Source organism: Vanellus vanellus, assembly GCF_965231255.1.
Source record: "Vanellus vanellus genome assembly, chromosome: 1".
NCBI classification, from domain to species: Eukaryota; Metazoa; Chordata; class Aves; order Charadriiformes; family Charadriidae; genus Vanellus; species Vanellus vanellus.
Genome location: NC_138905.1, coordinates 191,933,528 through 191,957,515, shown reverse-complemented (window position 1 = coordinate 191,957,515; position 23,988 = coordinate 191,933,528). Strand labels below are relative to the sequence as shown.

The 23,988-nt window shown below is 38.2% G+C and overlaps 1 long non-coding RNA gene across 1 annotated transcript in view; it reads left to right on the top strand.

The window, feature by feature from the left end:
* The window catches only part of LOC309674244, a 51,186-nt gene extending 27,480 nt beyond the window's left edge, over nucleotides 1-23,706 (top strand). The window contains exons 2-3 of the long non-coding RNA XR_014269377.1: nucleotides 275-324; nucleotides 23,063-23,706. This is a non-coding gene — a long non-coding RNA (uncharacterized lncRNA). The remainder of the gene's footprint in view (nucleotides 1-274; nucleotides 325-23,062) is intronic.
* The last annotated feature ends 282 nt before the right edge of the window (nucleotides 23,707-23,988 follow it).

The window sequence follows — 23,988 nt, the reverse complement described above, 5'->3', positions numbered from 1 at the left end:
ACCACCAAGTGAATATAAGAAAACTGGAGGTCCATACATCTGTGTTTAAAAATAAACAAGTTTTTATCAGGGTAATTCAGGATAATCATGCTATAGTCAGTATATAAATATAGGTAATTTCTCAGTTTTAAAAGTACATCATTTTCCCTAAACATTTACTCCGCTATAATACCATATACTCATGGGAATCATGCACTAACTAAGCACATAAATGAACAAATTACTGAATTAAACTTTTTTTGTCAGTTTCCTAATTTATTTTATTTTATTACAGCTTATGGATGAAATCCACACACTGATGTCTAACCTGCAATGAAAGCCAATGTAAGTAATCCATTGTTCTACAGCTATATTTGCTTATGAATTAATTAACTTTGCCTAGTTCTGTTGAATAATGATTAATTAGCAGTTTCGATTTTCAGTCTCAGCACTATTACAATTAGATTTTGCTCACAAATTTTGCCAATCTCAAGTGGTATTTTGTTGCCTGCCTGCGCCCTGACTCAAATGCTAGTGATGAGAATTAACAACAGAAATATATATAAAAAACTTACTTTGATTTTCTGCTGCCTAATAGTGTTGCTTTTAAGAGCTAACTTAGGAAGACAGAACATTGGGACAGTTGTCATTTTCTAGTAGGATAATGCATTTTGTGATTCAGGTTGGCTCTGAAAGTCAATTTAAAGCCTTCCTTAGAAGCAACTGTGCTAAAGCAAAAATGCACAGAGAATAAATTACAGCTCAGCACAGCAGTTAGTCAGAAAGCTGAAGTCTCAATCTGTTTTCCATGCAAGCATAAAGCAGAACATGTCTGAGCACTAAATACAAAATATAAGTGTCAATACTTACCCTCCCTTTTCACCCTAATATTTCTCCTAAGCTCAGTACATTGTTTTTCACCTTTCCCTTCCTTTTGTAAAGGAGAACAATTTCCTCCTCTCCACTTCAGTTTCTTCCTTTCACATTTGCTTTTTCCTACTCACCTGCACAAATTCTGAAAATCCAAAATTTAAAAGGGCTATGGATCCAATCCTGGGGTGAAATACCAAGTCCCGAAAGCTTTCAGCATGGTTTAAGATCAATGACTTAAATTTTAAGTGTTTGTCATTTCTAACAAAGATATATAATCACCAGAATAAAGTTTAGCAATGAAAATCTATTTAGATAACTGTAATCTTAGAATGAGATCACCATTCTGTGAACAGCTCTGCTCATGCAGCAAAACAAAACAACGATTTTTACTGATTTGGAACTATATTATTATCTCTGATACCTTATTTTCATGCTTAGCTGTTACAAGAAGCACATGTCCACTTCTCTCCTTTAGTAGACATTTTAAATGATACTGAATTCTTCAACAAATGAAATGATTCATGTCTTTAAATACTTTATAACGAGCTTATGAGAAGATACTTAGGAGTTAAAAATAGCTAGAGTTAAGATTAGCATATTGTACACAAATGTAAATATTTTTTCTCCTGTAGCAATTCATAAACAACATTTACTACCCGTATCCATGACATACATTTTTAGATGCCAGCTATTCTAAACACAAAATCCATCTTTACAGCATTTTTTCAAGTAACTTAATAGCCATTATATCAAATGTTATTTCACACATGGTATCAACATTTGATGTTTCACTGTCATGATAACAGAAAGTCAGTTTAGTATAAGTTACTTTGTAGAGGACTGTGCCAAAACTTCAAGGTGTTACTTCTCAGTAATCACGAATTCCTGCAGTCTTTAAAGATAAAATGACATAAGACAAGCAAAAAGAGTAGAGCCAATTTTTAGGGACCAACATTGCCTAACTAAAAGTGTGATCTCTATATCCACTACAAAAAACTGCTCATGAAAGAAACACCAAAATAGTTTTCCATTAAAATGCACCCTCTAACAACAAAAAAAAATATCACGCTTTATTTTATTGTTACGGTGATCTTGCTACCTAACCTATTTGTATTGTCAGGTGCTGAAAGGCTTATTAATTAATGACTGAATTTGAAACTTTTATAGAAATCATGCTTCTGGCTAGCTAAGTTTAGTCATAGACATAACTATGCAATCATATATTAAGAAGGAAAACTGTTAAATAAAAGTTTAAGACTTATGAAAAGATCTGTGCCAAACCCCTCCTGCATTCAAAAAACCCCTCGCATTTAGGGGGATACCCTACGACATCAGCTTTCAATCTTTCTGCAGACTCTTTAGTCTTCATAAACAACTTACAAGGGATCTGCAAAATATAATTAAGAAAAGCAACCATCCTGTCAGTAAGCTTCAACTTATCACCAGTAGGTGCAGTCATCCACTGGATTAATTAATTTATTTATTTTTAGGAAGGTCATAGATCACAGAAATATGCAGATCAGAGGGACCAGGCTTTAGAAATCTGGGGTTTCTTCTGCTGTTTAGTAAGACAAATGTTATAAAAAAAATCATAATTCATCATGTGGATAAAAAATCATCACATTCTAATGAGTACTACATGAATAAAGGGGAAAAAAAATAATTCAGCTATGATCAGCACATTTCAAATGATGGGACATGTCCCACTTGGAGAAGATGCATACTGTATGTTGGAAAGGAGAGACATCATTATTCTGCACCCAGCACTTTCACAGCATCTCATTTGAGTCCCCCTGTACTCAGCACTGGTGAGGCTCCACCTCGAGTACTGCGTTCAGTTTTGGGCCTCTCGCTACAAGAAAGACATAGAGGTGCTGGAGCACGTCCAGAGAAGGGCAATGAAGCTGGTGAGGGGTCTGGAGAACAAGTCTTATGAGGAATGGCTGAGGGAATTGGGGTTGTTTAGCCTGGAGAAAAGGAGGCTGAGGGGAGACCTTATCACTCTCTACAACTATCTGAAAGGAGGTTATAGCGAGGTGGGGGTCGGTCTCTTCTCCCAAGTAAAAAGTGATAGGACAAGAGGAAATGGCCTTAAGTTGCACCAGGGGAGGTTTAGATTGGATGTTAAGAAAAATTCCTTCACTGTGAAAGGGTTGTCAAGCACTGGAACAGGCTGCCCCATGGTATTTAGAAGACATGTAGACATGACGCTTAGGGATGTGGTTTAGTGGTGGACTTGGTAGTGTTAGGTTTACGGTAGGACTCAATGATCTTAAGGGTCTTTTCCAACCTAAATGATTGTGATTCTATTTTACGACTCATTTGTCTGTCTGCACCTGCAGTGCAGAACCCCATAGGCAGGAGGCAGAAGAAAGGATAGTGGGACAGAAGAGAAGCTTTAGATGGGAGGGATTTGTGGGACCATTTGTATCTTTGCACGTAACTGTTCCTGGAATAAGCAGGAAAGTAGGTTTTCCACTTAAAAAGGTCATGTGCAGGAATTGGAGAAGAAGCTAGGCTTCCAGGAGACACAGGAAAGAGCATAGCTTGGGCAAGTGTGGAGTGAGCTAGATTCAGATAGAGAGCTGCACCCACCTTCCGTAGTAAAGTGACTTCCAACTGACCCAAATATGTTTATCCAACTGTGATCTCGCCAACTCTCACAGAAACCCTGTTCTGATCCCTATTCCAAATTCTTCATTCACATACACTCATACGCCCCATCACTGCTTCTGTACCCATATGCCTTGTCTAGAATCATGAACCCCTCCCTCCTCTCACTCACAGATGACACCAGGAAATAACCTTTTTCCACACCACAGTAGAAGTCTCTCCTCCCTCCCTTACATGTTCCTTTTTGATACAAGCCAAAGATTCCTCGATCTCGTATCCAGCTAGTAGCTTAAGCCTCAGCAAAGACAACTTCAGAATCATAGTTAGCAACAGGTATTTAGCAAGGTAATACAAAAACATGTACAAACCCCCTCATTTTCCACATATGTATCAAAACACGAGGCAGAAATATGGAACAAAAAAAAGATTACACAGAGCATGCTCACCTGCCAACTTTCTTCAGCTCTTTCTAAAACACTACTGTCAATAAAGTTTGTTTCCAGTATTTTGTTTAATTTTCATAAAATACACTACAGCAATTTTAGATTAGACAACTGATTTCTTCAGGATAAACATATTTGTACCATTTGAATAAGGCATTTCTCAAATTTGACACCACCATAATTCCTAGCATAAAGATGCACAGTATGTTGGAAAAGACAACATCTCTACAAATTACTTATGGATGTGCTTGTATGGTACTCAGGACAATGGGAAGTAACCTATGTCAAGGGCAACTAAAAGCCCTAAAAGATAATACAAATACTTTATGATTCCAGAAAATTTTCAATAAGAAAAAACAGTAACAAAGAGACCTGATATGAAGACAGAGAAGATTTTTACAATGTAAAATTACCATTCAGAGAGTCGACATAAATTAAAAGAAGTTGGTCACATAGAATTGGGAATTTTAAAAAACTGATGAACAGATATTGTAATAAGACATGCTAATACCTGTAAGGAAAGTTTACATCTGTTAATAATGACAGAATAGAAAATTTTAAAAGTCTATTTTTCTGGCAATGAGAAAGCAGGTATTAATTCAAAGATGGATATATATTTTAATCTAGTGGAGTTGACAAGTTCAATCTTTATACTATGAGGACCCAAGACTTGAAAAACTGTACTCACTTCTCAGAAAACTAAATCTAGTAGTAATGAGTGTATTTGAAAAGCAGGGGTAGTGAAAGACTTTTAGTGATACTCAAGGACAACATAATAGTTAAGACCCCACAATTCTGTTACTGGGTAGGGCGCGGTGGGGACAGAAGGGTTAATGCTACCAGACTGCTCTTCCTGGCTCCTTTCTGGGAACTCTAGCTTTTGCTTCCGGTGGAAAAGCATGCAACCTATCTAAAGCTGAGAAAGTGTTGACTGCTCTCTACCTTTTCATACACTCCAGAACAGCAGTTCCCATATTTTTGGAACGACAGATCATTATCAACCCTTAATATTTTTCAAAAACCACCACACACTCACCTGATCAAACTTTTAATTGGAAACGCTATTTAAAACATTGTTAACTAAAACCGATCTGCCCATCCATAATGTTGCTACTACCAGATAAAGGAACAAACAGAAGCAGAGGATAAAAAAAATATCTGCAGATTTAGGAAATTTGGACCAATTTAGATTTGATTCATGTCTAAAATTTATCATCAATCAATGAGGACTTCAAAATTTTATTTACAGAAAAGCTATAATGCTGCACAGGTTGGATTTTTGCCACATCTGGTTAAGGAAAATTGTAGTTTTCAAGACCAGAAAACAGTTGGGTTTTGTGCACTTGAAAAGCTGTATCCACAAAACTATGGCACATAAAATTGTTGATAAGCAGCCTTTTGCCATTGTAAGATCACCTAAATTAAAAAAAACAGTGACCAAAGGCCCCTTGTTCTTCTACTATGAGAAACAAGGAACTACAGTTCCCTATTAAACACTTCCATGTATTCATGGTTTGAGAGACCTTTCTCCCATTACATACTCTTCAGTCAACATTCTTCCAAACTGAGAAATCCTGATCCATTTACTGTCCCCGCAGAAGAGCTATCCCATACCTCTTAGTCATCCTTTTCTATGTCATACACAGTTCTCATCAATGTTCAAAATTGACCAGCATGCCAGTCCCTCTTCTCCATTTTAAATACCATTTTGCCACTTTTTGCTAGCATCAGCTCCATCCAGAATGATGTTAGGAAATTTGCACGGCTTTTTATCAGCTCCTGCTAACACCAGTAAGATGGCTTGAGAGCCCTGACTTCTCACAGAAGCGAGATACTACCTATCAGTTTAACAGCGGTATTCTACCCCTGTGACAGGCAGGAACCTGAGGATCAAAACCTGTACTTCAAGCTCACTGGGGCTGTGAAATGCTGAGAAATAGGGAGGAAGAATCTTCTCTTCAACTTACGGCCCTTGCTGTGGTTAGAAAGAACAGCTACAAGCCCCTGCCTTCCTGAGTGGCAGGACTGGTAACAGCCCTCTGAGCTCACAGGGTGATGGCTGCCATAATCCAACAGCCACCGCCTCTCTCTGCTGATAGATAGGGCTGAACAGCAGGGTCAACAGTATCTGGCCTCTGTGATAGCCACAGCTCCTGGATCACCACAGGTCCTGCTGTGACATCCTTCTGCAACTCTTCAGGGTCAACATTAGGTCTGGCTCCAACTGAGTATCTTCCTTTTATCATCTGCAATCTTTATCATTGCACTTTTTCAGACCATTTAGGAACAGGTGGACCAGCAAAGATGTCAGTACAAATCTTTGTGAGGTGGCATTGTTAAAACTGCCCATCAGTTGTAATATTGTTCCTTAACTTGTAACAGTCTACTAATCCACAGAGAATTTTAAGTTACTCAATACTTAAAAAACTTTGGGTCACCCTTTCCTGTAGATCTGTTGACTCCTTCAAATAACTAGCAAAGCTCTAAGACAAAACTACCTTGCACAAAAGCCAAGATGATGGTTGCCTATTACACCTACCCATGTTCCTATTAATTATATTCTTTATCACATTCACTGGCATTTTGTCTGTCATGGCAGTTAGACTTATTAGTCCATTAGTCCACAATCATCCCTACAGTCCTTTTTAAAACTAGTGTCACATTTGTTACTTCCCATTTGTCTGTTATCAGGGGTAATTTAAGTGATAGATTATACATCACGCTTCATGGCTCGCTAATTTCATTTCTAAATTTCTCTAGGACTACCAAATGAACATGCTATCTGACAATCTGTTAATGTTTATTCAATCAATTTGTTAAAAAAAAAATCTTTTATTGATATTTCAAATCTGAAATAGACACTATAAAGAACAACTTTATGTTGCGATGGCCCTAATTTTCTTGTAATAAACCTTGCCAAAGCAAAGAGTTCATTTGTTTCTTTCTGTGATGGCTTTGTCTTTAAATATTCTCTTTATCCACAATTATCTATTGAACTCACCTCCCTTCCAGCAAAATTTATACCTGAAAAAAAAACAGGTTTTGGCTTTTAGGATTTTAGCCTGTTGCACTTCAAAATCTTTTTGTTCTGCCTTATAATAGATCTACATTTAACTTCGCAGAATCGTGCTCTTTTCTGCTTTGCTTGCTTGGATTTCACTTTCTGAAAAATCTCTATTTATTTCTAGTAACTTCCTTTACTGTTCAGTTGTGTTGGACAATTCTTATTCAGTTGGGTTAGAATCAGAAAACGAATTCCCCATGTCTCTTCTAATATTTATTTAAACAGTATCTTCATTTGTATACAATTCCTCTTTTTTGAACAATACTGGACTATTCTATGATTTAATGTTTTTCTCACCTACAAGCATGAGACAAGTGTAACATGAGATATCGCTACTGAATGGCTCTTCTATAGTCACTTCTTGTGTGCTAATCTAGACTAAATCAAGGGCTTTCCCCCCCTTCTGGATTCTCTAGCTGATTTGCTCAAAAAGTAGTTCTTGATGATACCTAAAAATACAGCCTGTGCATGATGGCTTAATGTGGCCTAATGTTGTTTATCCAGTCTATACATAGGTAACTGCAAACTCTTGTTATGATCAAGCTTTCGGGTTGTATAGCCTCTCCAGTCTCCCGCAGTATTTCACAGTCACGGTCTTCACCCCATCAACTAGTCCAGAGCTCTTACTAGACACTTCCTATTGAAACAGAGAACCATTTGCAGTTATGTTTTGTTGTTTCGTTCTGATAAAATTAACTTATTTGACTATATTTTCTTTGGTATTTACAGTTCCATTTTTCTGCATAGTCCAATCTACCATCTCTGTATCAGCTAGGCACTAAACATTCTATCATGTCTATATAATGCATACACTGACATTTCAGTGTCCCTTTTAAAGAAAGAAAAGGGATACATGCAGACCCTCTTCCAGGAGAAGGGTGACATACCTGGGGAATTCCTGATGGAATTCATGCTTACCACTCTTCTGAAGAATCATTACCTTCAAGGCACAATGGAAATGGAGCATTATGAGACAGCAATGTGCCAAGACACCAAATCAAAACTAGCATAGGTTCCTTCTCAACAGAGAAGGATTTGAAAAAGGACTGGCCAACAGTATGGCTGGGACAACTATTTGAGGTTATTCAAGATTTCTGTACCAAGAGATGCTGTGTCAGGAAGGAAATGCACTAAGGAGCAGAAGGATGCTATGCAAGTATAAAACGTCCTTTAACCTTTTGCACACACTGCAGAACTTTTTGATATTTGCATTTACCTCCTCCTATGAGGAGGGAGAGTCTGTTCTTACTCCAGTGAACAAGAGAAGAGGGATGCTTTCAGGACACAATGACAATAGCTACTGACTTGGGTTTGACAGTTGAGAAGGCTTCTGGGGCTAGCATTTTATCTGTTGGCTGCAACTCACTTCTTTCCCTTTTGTGAGGCCTCTAGTTGGAGCATGTCTTTCTGCATTAAATACAATGTGACATTAGGCACAGCAGAATCCAATAGCTACACCGCAGTATCCAGTAGGTATTCATTATTATTTATTATTATTTGTATTACCATAAATCTTGGGAGGCCTCACCCTGGACCACTTCTCACTATGCCATGAATAAACACACAACAAAAAGTAGATGTGCTTGAATTCTACATAAAGAGACAACAGAGAAATTATGGCAGAGTACAAATGCAATGACACAGTACTACTGCGATAAACGTTGGCATCAATATACCTGCTATATAACTGTTGTCTAGCTGGATTGTTTTAAGCTTCACAGTACATAAAACTTTTAAGATTATGTTTAAAGGAAGATAGTGAAAAGTTCTGTTTATGAAGAAGCCAACCAATACATGAGAGGCAGCCGAGGAGAAAATATCCAGTCTGAAAATTTAACAACCGAATGATGGAAGCTGGCTTCATATGTTGATCAAAACCAGTCAACCTCTTGATACTGAAGGAGAGGTATCAGGTAGAAGTAGTCTTGATGGGCCTTGAAAATAAAGACAGATAGCTTATCTTTATTGCTTTAAACTGAAGGAGGAAATTGAAAATACCAGAGGAGTAAGTTTGAAAACTGATATTTACCATAGAGTAGCACTTTGACTAGATAAGAAGCATGGCAAGACTGCATTTGTCAAGGCAAAATAAAAATATTTTCTATTAAAGAGTCATGGAAAACCCGAATGAAAAATATGATAATCTGATAGAAAAGAAAGACCATCCTTAAAGGATTGGAAAGGATTGGAAAAAGATTCCCAAAACTCAGATTTAGCCTAGATCTGATGACTTAAAGCAAGTGACAGCATGATGGTATAATTCATAGAGGATGCAGAGAGGTTTTGTGAGGGCCTCAACCTAAATATGAAAAAAAAAAACAAAAACAAAAACACAAAAGGCCCATAGTTGTAAATGGAAATAAAGAACCAAGGGTACTACTGAAGAATTTTTTCATGCATTAGCTCTGCTTAGAAGTGGAAAAGATGGGAAGAGGTATATGAAATACATAAAACATTGTTTTTCTGCTAAATACTGTGAAATGAGAAAATTCTTTCATGTCACATTTATTACTAACTTATTACAGCTATCTATACTACCACGTTTTGACTTTCAAGGGTTGAAGAAAAACAATGTTTGTGACATTACAGTATGATGGGTGCCTCATTCAACATAAACAGGAACATGCTACATCCAGCTTGAAGACAGGACAGTCACGACACAAGCCAAGCGCAAACAGTAGCAGAGAAAAAGATCTCACAACTTAAACTTACAACAACTAACATGCTGAATGTTCAGGCACGTTCCTTTGCTCTTCCTTCTTAGTGCACAGAACCAGGGCTATCACCTCGGTTTGCCACTAAGGAAACTTACTCTCTGTTGCTGTAGTTTGGTATTCCAGCTCTTGAAGTATTCCCAAGCCCACACAATGTGTAGCTGTGTAGCAAATGCCCACTCCCTACACTCCACAACATCAACTCCTCCTCCTGATATCCACTTTCTTGCTGTTCTCCTAGGTTCAGTAATTTACGGCATCACGGCATGGGTTAAACCAAAGAAACAATCGGATTAGGTGCTTAACAATGGCAGTTAGAAGCAGAGAGTAGTGTAGAGCTGGTTACAGCAGGCAGCAATTCAGAGTTCGTTTTCTTCAAAATAATATTTGTAGCACCACTACCACAGGCAGAACAGAGCTGTGCCCCAACATTACCTCCCTCAAAGTACTGGGAAGTTGCCATCACAGGAAAGGGAAGCAGTCGCTCCCAGGTGATCTGCATCTCAGTGGTGATGAGTGAAAAAAACAGCTACATATGAAACATTCAGGGGATTCTTCATACCAAACTCACTAGCATGTCACTTTCCTCCCTTTTCTCCTCTAAAACTAGATCTGTTCTGAGGCACTTTTGATCTGGTTCAGGGCGGGGTGGGCACAGCTAGAGGACCATGTTTGGGGTTTTTCTGCAATCACCTAACCTCCCTCTCCTTTTCTTTCTTTACCCAGCTTAGTGCAAGTAAGAATAAATACGGCCAATAGGATTAAAAGGTGAAAACAGTAAACCATTAGGTCTAAACATTTTAGAAACAAAATATGCTGATCAAGATCTTTTATGCAAAATGAAACATCCAATGTTCTCAAATCTTAATTTCATTTCTTATTGAAAAATCTCAATTTCATGTTATATTGCAAAATCTCAAAAGAATCACTGTTAAGTGTTTTAACTAGAACTTTGAAAATTCCCATCCTGTAACAAACATAATGAAACCGTGTTTTGAGCTCTGATAAAGATGATACATTTCAAAATCATTAGGTTCTGTGTTTGAACAAGAAATTATGGCTTCTGCTTAGCACTAATTGTAGTTTAGCATACATAACCTATTGTTCTCTGTTCTTAGTTGTAAATGTCATCTTGAATCCCCAATTTATACAGGTAATTCACAACTAGTCACTGAGTCTTCTTCAAAGCCCACATACTCCCCTCCAACAGAAAAAAAAAATACAGAAAAACACTAACTGAAAGTTTTAAACTTAAATCTATCATATATTCAGTGCAATGAGTGCTATGTATTTAGTTCTCCTTTCAGCTATGTTTTTGCCATCCATTTTCTGGGTTTTGGTTTTGTTCGTTTTGTTGTGTTGTGGTTTTTTTTTAAATTGGACTCTCTAGTTTGCTTTTGATCTGAGTTTATGATTTCTTCTTTGGTCTTGCTCTTTCTTCAAATAACTTTCATTTCATGCTGCTCTTGTGCCAAGCAAAAAAAAAAAAAAAAAAAATCCTATCCTAGTTAATCTTTACTCACCAATTACTATGTGTCCTTGCTCCACAGGAAAGAATCTCTAATTGTCCTTACATACAACTCCTCTAGACCTTTATAGTCCCTTAATAATTATTCACAAATTCAATAATATTTCCAGTTCTTCCATTTTTCAGATACTAAGACCCCATTGAAAACATTCTTATATTTGAATACCAGAAAGGAAATACGGCATCATAAAAAGGGGCATGGAGTTTATAATACCCCTTTTGTTACACAGGGAAAACACCTACATGTAGTTTTTTGCTCATTTGTATATAAAAATAGGAGTCATAGCAATGACTGTACCCATAGCTACAGGAAAATAAATTCCTCCTTAATCCAAGCAATGATATTTATAGTTATTTTGGGTGAATCCACTGACATATGATATGCGTAATTATTATTGATTAAGCACAAAGTCCTTAGGTACAATAAAATATGTTGTTCCTGCCTAAGACTAGAGCTAATCAGCATGCATGATCGAATTCACTCATAATGCCAGCTCAGTTTAGTTTAATTTAACCAAGTTACATTGACACAAGTATAAGTGCATATTTATTAACATTTCAATGTTCAACTCAGCAAAACAATTATGTTAGTAAATCGGTTTGCAATATCTACATGAATACTGGTGGTATAAACAGTTTTTATAGATCTATAAATTTCAGAAAGTTTATGGGTGAAAATACAGAGCAAGTCAGAGACACACTATTCTGAAAATAACAAATTAATTAAAATTCCCTCTCTAATACCAGTAGAGAAGGACTCCAGGTTCACATGGTGAATTACCAAAGAATAATTAAATTCTTAATAGATATATTGTATTTATTTTCTAAAAAGAACTGAAGTCAGTTGACATAAGTCAAACCTCCTGATTCACCTTTTTATCATTATTAGTTTTTCAACATAATTAAAGTCTAACTATTGAAAAATTCAATCATTTCAATGTACTTACAGCTGAATTTTCTCATCATGTGACCAACTATCCACAAAGCCTCAGTGCCATTAAGAAGTTTTGAGGAATATATTATTTGGTACTGCCAAAAAAACATAATTAAAAGAATGCATGTAAATGATACTAATTTTCTAATTAGAAACATTTCATGATTATTTCATGTCTGAAGTACATTTGGGGGAAAAGCAGGACTTACATTATCCCAAAAGGCAGGTTCCAGCACAATCAATGATACACTGACAGAATTCACAGTAAGGAGTCACAGAAGGGTCCTGATCTTGCAACTGAACTTTGACAAAAAGAACCCTGCACTATTGCAGAATCTCCTTAATTTCAATAGGCCCCTACCCACACATAATCAATAACAGAGTCCGCCTATGTGGGAGTAACAACAGTGAGAACAGGACGTGTTCCTCCACACACCTGCAAAAATATTGGGATAAAAAAAAAAAATTAGTAACATGCAGCAAAACCTACTGATAGCCTGTTTTATTACAGCATTTAGCACATAATAAAGGAGTTCCATGCATCTTTAAGTTGCATACTATTTATAGGAATTTTTAGCTCCTTCTTTAAAGAATGTTGGCTTAAAATTGCTTATGGATTTTACATGTAGTGACAGCACGTTATGGGACCTTTTAGGATATGCATTTGAAATATAAATTTGTAATTATTATTTTCTAAAAATTAATTATCCTCGTTTCTTTGGTCTATGATGCAAGTTGCTTTTTAGTGTTTAAGCCTTCTTAATATCTGTCCCACAACACCCATTTTGGGGACACAGCACAAGCCTGTGAATTTCTTGAGGTCTTCATGATCGTGAAAGTCTCTGACCACAAACTGTAGCATCCAAGACCAAGGTCTTTGAAAATACATGATAAAAAGTAGTTTAGTATTAGTCATTTTTAGACTAAAAAGCGTCAGCTTTCTTAAACAAAAAAAAAAAACCTTATGAAAAATCAACTGTAATTAATTATTTGCTAAGTTTAAGCTCTTAGTGAATACCACTTAAAACACGGTAAGCACACAACATAATGTTAAACAAGAATATACCACCAATTTGCTGTTCACACAAAACTTAACATTCATGATTTGACCTTACTGTTCTTATTAAAATACATCTATGTTGATCTTTAAAAGGAATATACTATAAGTAACAATGTTTTTATATATTATAAACCGTTTAAAAACAGGTTAGCCATAGGTTCCACAAAATATTTAACTGGTGACACTATGCAAGAGTACTGGTGATAAAAGTTATAAGAACAACCTCGAGACCCTAGAAACATGCAGAAGACATTTCTTCATTCCTTTAATACAGACAGCATTAGGGAAACAATTATATTTTTCTGGGAAAAAAAAAAAAAGCTGGGGCTAAATGAAAGGATTTGAGAATCTAACAGAAGAACAAAAAGTTGTTCTCTTACTGGCTTTGATTTTGTGAAACAACAGACATGAAAATAAGCAGAAAATGGAGAAGAGTATCACAGTTTTTCATTCCTTGCTGCCAGGTTGAGATGGTTTTCAACTGGGCAGGAGGACAAACAAAAACACTTAAAATACACATTTCAGACTTTATGACAAATTTCAAGGCAGTTGTATTACAATATTGAATTGGAAGTGTTTCTTCTCATGTTACTGCTTTCAAAATTTATGTTTCATATGCATGACTTAGGCTTCTGTTATTCTGAGAAATTCAACTGCTTCAAACAGTGCTACAGTGCTAAGTTCTGTTTAAAAAGTTTTATAAGGTATCTTGACCCCTGTCTAACATTACACAGAAAATTTAAAAATATCAGACATCTGTCAAGTTAGTGCTGCCTACCTGAGCCTGCAAAGTGAGTGAACCAGTACCTCTGGCAAGTGTAAGCTGCCCTTTTCTCACTGACTGAGAAGAAGGGACAGACCATACCTTTCAGGACAATCATAGTGCCCAAAATCATGCAGCTACAGATTTCGCATTTCCCAAGTTGCAATGCAATGTGGTAACTTGATGCAGCCAGACCCTAATATTGTTTTCTGTCCCCATGCCTAGCTCCATGTCTTTCTTCACAAAGGAAGTTAACTGGAATACAATGCACGTTTCCTGCACTGCTCCAAGAGCATAGGTTGTAGGATGGGTCAGGGACACATAGCTGCAGTCTAAATTACAGTCAGTTTCTGGTGACAGCCAAAACCACAGTTTTACAATTTTGATAGCCTAAGCAATAGCTCAGAGCTGACATCCAAACAGTCGAAGAAATGAAATACTGAATCTGTCTCAACAGTTCCCTTCTCTGACGTGGACAGGGAAAACATGCATCTAATCCAGGTACAGAAACTACCATACAGTGGAATGATTCACAAGTGGTTTGGGAGACTAGAAGGCCCTGGCAAAACCAAGTTTTTGCATGACTAGCAGAAGTAATGAAGTCTAGTTACCTATCAGCGTGCTTGTACGTGCCACCAACACACTTGTGCAGTAATCCTAGGCTGACACTATTCCTATTCCCTTCTAAACAGATTTCCCTAAATCCCTGCAGAAAACAAGAAGCAGCCCACACTGTGGCTAGGTCCGAGCTACACATACATTGACTGGCAGACCAACCAAGCACACTGACAGGCAAATCAACAGGTTGAACAGAACAGAAAATTTCTGAGTCCATGCTGCATCTTTTCTACCCCAGGGGCACTAATTTGAGTCCCTTTTCTACTCCAAGCTGCTAAGTTTCACTCAAATTTCACTCAACTTTGTGACCTCTATCTCTATATCAAATGCAGCTGAAATTAAGCAGTGGATTCAAAAGTCATTAGGAAACAACACAATCCGATATATCTTGTTTTGTTCAGCAACTGGGCGTGAAAACACTGTAGCATAATCATGGTGAAAATAATTAACAAATTTTATGTCATTTATTATTTTCATTCAGGAGTTATACCAGAAACTCAGCTATAACAGAACACAGATTTTTACATGTTGATAGCATAAATGAATCCAGGGAACGTAGAGACTGTTTCATAAAACTGGCTTTATTTTGCCACTGTGAACAGGGCCCTAAATATATGTTGCTTCATAAAGGTGAACATTTAACAGAAATAAAATTTTATATATATATTTTGAACTTACCCAGACTGTAGTTGATTGCCTTTTGTGGAGATCCCTGCTTCTCTTCCAATTCCATGCTGTCTCTCCTTAGGCATAAGAGAAGTTCAGTGATACATAGCTCAATAAAAGAACAGTGACATTAAGTCTAATGAACCTATTCAGTATACTTGGACTTTCTTTTGTGGGGTTTTTGGTTGTTTGTTTGTTTTTTTTTTTTCTGAATAAGCATAGTGATTTTTAAAGAATCACCTTCAAATCATAGAATCATAGAATCATTCAGGTTGTAAAAGACCTTTAAGATCATCAAGTCCAGCCATTAACGTAGCACTACCAGGTCCACCACTAAACTATGTCCCTAAGCGCCATGTTTACAGTCTTTTAAATACTTCCAGGGATGGCGATTCAACCACTTCCCTGGGCAGCCTGTTCCAGTGCTTGACAACCCTTTTGGTGAAGAAATTTTTCTTAATATCCAATCTAAACCTCCCCTGGTGCAACTTAAGGCCATTTCCTCTTGTCCTAATCACTTCTTACTTGAGAGAAGAGACGGAGTCCCTCCTCTCTACAACCTCCTTTCAGGTAGCTGTAGAGAGTCATAAGGTCTCCCCTCAGCCTCCTTTTTTCCAGGCTGAACAATCCCAGTTCCCTCAGCCACTCCTCATAAGACTTGTGCTCTAGACCCTTCAGCAGCTTTATTGCCCTTCTTGGACATGCTCCAGCACCTCTTATGTTTTTCTTGTAGTGACAGACCCAAAACTGAACGCAGTACTCGAGGTTGAGCCTCACCAGTGCCGAGTACAGAGGGACAATCTCTTCCCTAGTCCTGCTGGCCACACTATTCCTGATAGAGGTCAGGATGCTGTTGGCCGCCTTGGCCACCTGGCCACCCTGCTGGCTCATATTCAGCCAGCTGTCCACCAACACCCCCAGGTCCTTTTCTGCCGGGCAGCTTTCCAGCCACTCATCCCCAAGCCTGTAGTGCTGCATGGGGTTGTTGTGACCCAAGTGCAGAACCTGGCACTTGGCCTTGGCCCATCGACCCAGCCTGGCCAGATCCCTCTGTAGAGCCTTCCTGCCCTCAAGCAGGTTGACACTCCTGCCTAACTCGGTGTCATCTGCAAACTTACTGAGGGTGCATTCGATCCCCTCGTCCAGACCACTGATAAAGATATTAAACAGAACCAGCCCCAATACCGAGCCCTGGGGAACACCACTTGTGATCAGCAGACAACTGGATTTAACTCCATTTACCACAATGCTTTGGGCCCAGCCATCCAGCCAGTTTTTTTACCCAGAGAAGAGTATGCTCATCCAAGCCATGAGTAGCCAGTTTCTCCAGCAGAATGCTGTGGGAAACAGTGTCAAAGGCCTTACTAAAGTCCAGGTAAACAACATCCACAGCATTTCCCTCATCCACTAAGTGGGTCACCTTGTCATAGTAGGAGATCAAGTTTGTTAAGCAGGACCTGCCTTTCATGAACCCATGCTGATTGGGCCTGATCACCTGGTTGTCCTGTACATGCCACGTGACGGCACTCAGGATGATCTGCTCCACAACCTTTCCTGGCACTGAGGTCAGACTGACAAGCCTGTAGTTCCCTGGATCCTCCTTCCAGCCCTTCTTGTGGACGGATGACACATTTGCTAACTTCCAGTCAACTGGGACCTCCATGGATAGCCAGGGCTGCTGATAAATGATGGAAAGTGGCTTGGTGAGCACTTCCACCAGCTCCCTCAGTACCCTTAGGTGGATCCCATCTGGCCCAATAGACCTGTATGTGTCTAAGTGCTGTAGCAGGTCTCTAACCATTTCCCCTTGGATTATGTGGGCTTCATTCCGCTCCCCATCCCTGTCTTCCAGCTCAGGGGGCTGGGTGCCCCGAGAACAACTGGTCTTACCATTAACAACTGAGGCAGAGAAGGTATTAAGTACCTCAGCCTTTTCCTTATCCTTGGTCACTCTGTTTCCCCGTGTATCCAATAAAGGATGGAGATTCTCCTTAGCCCTCCTTTTGTTGCTAACATATTTATAGAAACATTTTTAATTGTTTTTTACAGCAGGAGTCAGATTAAGTTGTAGTTGGGCTTTGGGCCTTCTAAATTTCTCCCTGCATAACTTCACAACATCTTTGTAGTTCTCCTGAGTGGTCTGCCCCTTCTTCCAAAGGTCTTTTTCCCCTCCGAGTTCCAGCCAAAGCTCTATGTTCAGCCAGGCCAGTCTTCTTGTCCACCGGCTTGTCTTCTGGCACATTGGGACAGCCTGCTTCTGAGCCTTTAAGATTTCCTTCTTGAAGAATGTCCAGCCTTCCTGGTCTCCTTTACCCTTCAGGACTGCCTCCCAATGGACTCTGTGAATCAGGCTCCTAAATAGGCCATCGTCTGCCCTCCGAAGTCCAAAGTAGCAGTTCTGCTGACCCCCCTCCGTACTTCTGCAAGAATTGAAAACTCTACCACTTCATGTTCACTATGCCCAAGATGGCCTCCAACCATCACATCACCCACAAGTCCTTCTCTGTTGGCAAACAACAGGTCCAGCAGGGTGCTCTCCCTAGTCGGCTCACTTACCAGCTGTGTCAGGAAGTTATCTTCCACACACTCCAGGAACCTCCTGGACTGTTTCCCCTCCGCTGTATTATTTCCAGCAGGCACCTGATAAGTTGTAGTCCCCCATGAGAACAAGGGCTAGAGATTGTGAGACTTCTCCCAGCTGCTTATAGAATATTTCATCTGCCTCTTCATTCTGGTTGGGTGGTCTATAACAGGCTCCCACCATGGTATCTGCCTTGTTGGCCTTCCCCTTGATTCTTACCCATAAATACTCAACCCTATCATCACCATCACTAAGCTCTAGACAATCAAAACACTCCCTAACTACCCCACCACCTCTCCTTCCTTGCCTATCCCTTCTGAAGAGTTTATACCCATCCATTGCAGCACTCCAGTTGTGTGAGTCATCCCACCGTGCTTCTGTGATGCCAACTATATCATAGCTTTCCTGCTGCACAATGGCTTCCAGCTCCTCCTGTTTATTGCCTGTGCTGCGTGCATTTGTGTAGATGCACTTCAGCTGGGCTATTGATCCTGCCATCTTTTTGGGGGTTGAAACCCTAATTCCTACATGACCACTCTCAGGTGCTGATCCTACTGCCTGGATCCAGATCCTGATACACCAATTTAGTGAATAATTTTTAATAATATGCAAGTCCCAGTTCCCTTTTTTTTATATATATATGGCATCCACAGTGCTCTGCTTATTCTTTCTACTGATCTAGCACTAAATTTTGACTTCGTTGTTTCTCACCAAAAAATAATAGTTGAAATCAGAGGGTTTTGTTTGTTGCTGGATTCCAGGAACTGATGAAAGAAGGAAAGAAACTGAGAAAGTATAATGACCTCTCCAAAACTCCAATAAAAAAGAAGTGAAACAAACAATACTCAGTGGGAAAAGTTAATAGAAAACTGGACATTAGAGGAAGGGTTAGCAGGAAACAATGGGTATAAGAAGAGTCAGGGAAGTGAAAGTGATTTAACCAAAACTGGGATGGAACAAAAGAAACAAAATTATCTTCTTAGCAGAGCAATGAGAACAGGCTTTGCAAAACTGTTTGACATTGTCCTATCTCTTCTTCTATTGAGGTAAAAGAATTACATCAATTCAAAAAATGCTTTAGGTAAACCTTTAAGCCACTTAACTTGAACCATTTAACTTTAAGCATACGGAGTATCTAAACTCTGCTCAGCTAAACAACTAAAGAAGTGCTTAAATTTGAAAATAAATTGAAATCATCTTGTGATCATTCACTATGTCTGTAGTATCAAGCACACATTCAAATCTGAGCCCCAATTCCTCACCCTGCTAACACAGACTCACACTTTGGCACTAGTCTGGCTCCAGCCTATTGGTTATCAAATAGTCAAAGTCAAGTACACCATGCAAGGGACTAATTCAAACTCTCCTCTCAAAAGCCATACTCACGCAAGTATTGTGACTTAAGTACAAGATCAATTTTTTGATGAGGCAGAATGTAAATAATTAAGTTCTTAAAGTTAATTCAAGAATTGGGTCTCAAAAAGAAAACTAAAGAAAAAGTGGCTGAGAAAAAAAAAGAAAGATTGTTGAATTTGTATTAAAAATAAAAGACCTCTGAGTTATATCTCAGTGCACTCTGCCTGAAAACTACTGCTTCTTTCTGGCTTAAGTATTAAATCTTATTTTTAATACACAAAATGGTAAATAACTCTGCCAAAGTTTAAATTAGTTCAGTGGTTGATAACAGTACTAAAGTAATTCTTAACACAGGGTGTAATTTAGTTTTTGGTATAAAGGGCTCGCCATCGCTCCTGCCTAGTTAAACACACTTGCACTTCCAAACCTAATTTGGTAAATAGCTGGGAGAGAGTTAATATCCTGTATTCCAATCTCTATGGTAACAACCATAGAGATAGGAGAAAATGTGGAAATCATAATCTGCTAGTAGGGTTCTGTCCCTTTTACTCCTTACTCTACAATACAGTGACTAAAGGAAAACAGAAACTGAGCCACTTTTTGAGATGCCAAAAAAGGTCTGGTGCATCTCTCAGCATCCTGTGAACTTCTGATCGTTGTGATCTGTCTCCTGAACTATGGATCATTCTGTGCACCATTATTTTAAGTTGTCACCTATCCAAATGACCAGGAAGCAAATACCAACACTCAACAGCTGTGTTCTTACACACACAACCCCTTGCTACCAATATTCCATCCTTTATCTATGGCTGTAAAAAAAGTTAACTCCAAATTTTTAAGATTTATGCTTAATAAATCCATATATATAAGAATCATTACTTAATGAAGGTAGGGCACTAGAGTAAGATTAAAGACCTAATTAAGGCAGTGAGTTAGAGATAGCTTTAGTTCCTCTATAGATGCAGTCACCCTTTCATAAAATGGTTAAATAAAATAACGTTTTGTTCTTCTCAGGAGAGTTACGAGCATCACTAAAATTTTATAAATGTTTTGAAGCTCAGATTTCAAAATTTCCCAGAAATTGGGAAACTAGAGAAGCAAATGAACAACTTACCTCAAGCTGTCTCAAAAGAAATAAATTGAACAGCATAAAAGCAAACTAATTAGTACTAGCTAAAGCATTTCCAGATCCCTCACTCCTGCATTCATTTCAGTAGCATTTCATTTAAATGCAAGCATACATATCTGCAAAGTTTAAGCTTCAATCTTCCAAACAATTCCACATATCTGAACTTCACTCCTCTAAGCAGTGCTACTGATAAAACTACTCATGTGAACAGAGTTAAGCACATGCACAGGACTATGGCTAAAGCAAGTAATTAAGAAATTGGCTACTGAATTCAGTGTATCACTGACAATTATTTTTGAAAAGTCAAGGACAGCTAAGAAGATAGCAAAGCTTGAGAAATTACCAGCTGAAACACCGGGGGAGGGGGAGAAATTAGGTTATGGTCCCAGCAATCACCCTACAAAAATCTACCTTCAATACCTATTAAATAACAGAATCGATGCTAAGAAGAAATACAGCATCCCCTCAATAACTTAATAGCCACAACAGCCATGCTATTTTCTCACCATTTGATGAGTCCTCTTCACTTCAAGGCTGAAGTTCACAAGTGCTGTGGAGAAGATCACTTGGCAACTGCTCTGCTGTAATTAATCCATGAATAAAGAATGGGCTTCAGTTTTCACAGATATCAAGCCAGCACTTTTCACAACCATTAAATCCACAAAACTATTAAAACATTTAGAAGTTACAGTTAGGCCATTTTAGCAAAACTTTACTAGAGCACCTAAGTTTAATAACAAAACATTCTTAAATCCTTAGGGATATGTTCATTATTATGAGTCAGGCCTATAGCCGTGTTAGTCAGTATTATAAGATCTGAATCAAATACAGTAAATCCAAACTTTTGACTACAACATCAGTCTTCATGATACGTTGAGCATTTTAAAGGCTGAAAAAAAAAATTAAATTGAAAGTTGGCTACTGAAAAATCAGGAGGTAGTCTACTGTAAAAAAAAAAAAAAAAAAAACCACTAGGTTCTTTTTCCACCTGGAAGTTGATAGGAAATCTAATAAAGCAGATGCAAGTCCTAAGCCAGCACATACTTCTTGCAGTCCTTACTGCCTACAGAAGCATCCCTAGATCAGGTCTATCCTGGCAAATTCAGAACTCTGTTTTCACTGTACAATAGTAAATGTTGTCCAGTCCTTTCTAGATTACAACCTCTATCATTGCTAGCAGACTGAAATTGCAAAAGTAATGAATTCCAAATCCTACATTTGTCAGGGTAAATCAGAGACTGAATGACTAAAGGAGGAAGTAGAAAACTCATACATGAAAGAGGACATTCAACTACAGTTACTAGGTTATTAAACTGAAACTTTAAACTTCAACTGATATCAAATTTACAGAAGAGGTCTGAAGGGAGGCTTAGATGAATCTATAACAGGGACCTAGAACACCAGATGAGCATCAGGGGCCAGGCAAGGCTCAAATTAGAAAAATAAGTAGAAAAATATTTGGAATTCCCACTGGCTTTATGTCCATATGCCACACAAACACAGAATACCAAAATAACATGTAGATGTGCAATTATTGCAATGATTATTATAATTACTACATGTGGGTGTATCTTGGTGCCCTCCAACTGGTCTAACTTACCTAGGAACTGAACTAGATGCAGGTAACGGAATACCATGCAAGTACCCAGGCAAGCCAAAGAATCTAACTAAAAAGCTACATGCTACCAACACAATGCCAGTTTTCATTACAACAAATTCCTCTAATCCTCATAGTTGTAAAATAAATCTTAGAAACACATAGCAAGGTAATTTGTGAAGTAATGTGCACCTGAGTCAGAAGACAGCCTCCAGCTTTCTAATCATCCCTGACTAGCTATGACCTTCTGCACCATTCTGGCAGATCAGTACCTTGCTTTGGTTTTGCCACCTCTCAACCGGACCCAGGCAATTCAGTATATCCCAGCACGAAGTCTGCTGCATATAGGAAACTGCAAGTACAGGAAGCTGGGGGGATGTCATCTCAGCAACGTGGGTCATTGTAAGTCCCTCTCTTCCACTCTATATTCATTTTCTCCAGAATTTTAAATTACAAATTCAGGGTCTCAAGATCCTCCAGGGCCTAAATCCAGGATTCCTAAGGAAATGCCTACTAGGTCTCTAGACTGGATCCAGTTGTCAACAGTTTCCCTCTTCTGACATAAGAGAACTCAGGCAAAAAGAAGGGAAAAGCTACCATTTCTAGAGCCAGAACTTTCCTGGGGCTGGTGCAAGTCTATGGAATGAACGTGCCTAGGAGCTAAGGGCCATCAGAAACCTAACTGCGTTTTGCTTGAAGAACAACACATGTGACTTTGATCTTGCCTCACTAACATAAATACATAACACCTATATGGAAGAAAAGACAGATAAAATAAACTGAAAACATGCAACTGCACATGCTCCTTCCCCTGGCAACAAGAAAACAGATATGACAAATGCTGGTCATGACACTTACTACAGTATTAAGAGATTCTCTGTCAATATAATGACATTCTGAGGAGAGGAATCTATAACTGAGGACAGGTGCTACTAGAAGGCGTTCAGGTAGTGCTGTAATGAGAACTGTACAAGGAAAGGAGTCGATTATAGGAACTGCAGCTTAACCTCATATTTGCTACCACAGCAGATAAGATTTCCACCGTTCTGATGAGCCCAAGTTGTTTGGAATGGAAACTTGATCTAAAGAATTGACATCACTTTTGGTGAGGCTCAAAATCCCTTTCTCTCCCTTCTGTCCTCAGCTGTGTTCCTGCTGTGACTTTTTGGCTTCACTAGTCACTGAGGAAACAAACTGATGATCCTCTCCCAGATGCTACAGCCAGAGAATGCAATACCCACCTCGTATTACATGGTTTTTTAGACTCTAGCAATCGCCTGTCTCACTTGTTCTGATACTCAGTTAAATATTTACCCATTCTGACCCTTAAATTATTATAATTGTGCATGATTTAACTTAAGAGATATGAATGGAAGATGTAAATCAAGACTATTACATTAGGTTTATGTTTCGTGCAGTGCTAAGCAATACTGAGAATCACGATTGTGTAATATCACTATTAGATGCTTAAGTCCAAAATACAAGAGCATAGTAATGAAGAGAACTACTCAGTGTGCTTACACATAATAATATACATTTCAGTTTGTACAGGATCAGGGCCTATCTACATTAAGTATGGAATCTGAGAGCAAGTAATAGATATGAGGGGACGTAAAAATTTTACTTTAATTAAAAATCTTAATGAGACCTTAGGAATGACATCTGAAAGGACAATAGTGTGATTCACATAAGAGAATACCATGTCCTGTTAAACAGAATGACATACTATCTTCTATATCTTATTCTTACATTACAGTTGGAAAAATAGCTGAAAAATAATAACTAGAATTATTTTAGGGCAAAACTACACATAATCTGAGTACAGACAAGTGGTTTCAGCAACATCATAATTTTGTATTTTTTTTACTGTTTTTACTGTTATTTCTACTGCAAAGTCCTCTTTTCACAGGCACATAACCTTCAGAAAAAAAAATTAAAAATTAGAAGACACATACTATCATCCTTTTCAGTAGAAAGGCACACTTTTTGAAAATTTCACTCATGGTAATTTTAATAAAAAAAGAGCAAAAACGTAAATACACTGCAAATCATTATATTTCCTCCTTTTCA